Source organism: Arachis ipaensis, chromosome B1 (genome assembly GCF_059453495.1).
Source record: "Arachis ipaensis isolate K30076 ecotype BB chromosome B1, ASM5945349v1, whole genome shotgun sequence".
In the NCBI taxonomy this organism is placed as follows: Eukaryota; Viridiplantae; Streptophyta; class Magnoliopsida; order Fabales; family Fabaceae; genus Arachis; species Arachis ipaensis.
In genome coordinates, this window is record NC_142436.1 from 141,695,884 (window position 1) to 141,696,921 (window position 1,038).

General features: G+C 42.3%; 1 non-coding gene across 1 annotated transcript; it reads left to right on the top strand.

Moving 5' to 3' along the window:
• Positions 1-930: 930 nt before the first annotated feature.
• On the top strand, positions 931-1,038 carry LOC148578661 (small nucleolar RNA R71). Its single transcript, XR_015903920.1, has one exon. It is a non-coding gene; the product is annotated as a small nucleolar RNA R71 (small nucleolar RNA).

Genomic DNA, 1,038 nt, shown 5'->3' on the forward strand with positions numbered 1-1,038 from the left:
ATCAGAGCTCATGAAGGGCATAAGGAGGTTCAATGGAATCTCTATGGTCTCTAGATGAGCCTCAGATTCCTTTGGTTCCTCAGAGGGAAGCTCCTTATGGATCACTGGACATCCCAGGAGGTCTTCCTCTTGGGGATTCACGTCCTCCACTCCCCTTGTAGGTTCGGCCATTTTGCTTATGTCAATGGCCTTGCACTCTCCTTTTGGGTTCTCTTCTGTATTGCTTGGGAGAGTACTGGGAGGGATTTCAGTGATCCTTTTACTCAGCTGGCCCACTTGTGCTTCCAGATTTCTAATGGAAGACCTTGTTTCATTCATGAAACTTATAATGGCCTTAGATAGATCAGAGACTAAGTTTGCTAAATTAGAAGAATTTTGTTCAGAGTTCTCTGTCTGTTGCTGAGTGGATGATGGAAAAGGTTTATTATTGTTAAACCTGTTTCTTCCACCATTATTAAAGCCTTGTTGAGGCTTTTGATCCTTCCATGAGAAATTTGGATGATTTCTCCATGATGAGTTATAGGTGTTCCCATAAGGTTCACCTAAGTAATTTACCTCTGCTATTGCAGGGTTCTCAGGATCATAGGCTTCTTCTTCAGAAGGTGCCTCTTGAGTACTGTTGGATGCAGTTTGCATTCCATTCAGACTCTGAGAAATCATATTGACTTGTTGAGTCAATATTTTATTCTGAGCCAATATGGCATTCAGAGTATCAATCTCAAGAACTCCCTTCTTCATAGGCGTCCCATTACTCACAGGATTCCTTTCAGAAGTGTACATGAACTGGTTATTAGCAACCATGTCAATGAGTTCTTGAGCTTCTGCAGGCGTTTTCTTTAGGTGAATGGATCCACCTGCAGAGGTGTCCAATGACATCTTTGATAAGTCAGACAGACCATCATAGAATATGTTCAGGATGGTCCATTCTGAAAGCATGTCAGAGGGACACTTTTTGGTCAGTCCTTTGTATCTCTCCCAAGCTTCATAGAGGGATTCACCATCCTTCTGTTTGAAGGTTTGAACATCCACTCTAAGCTT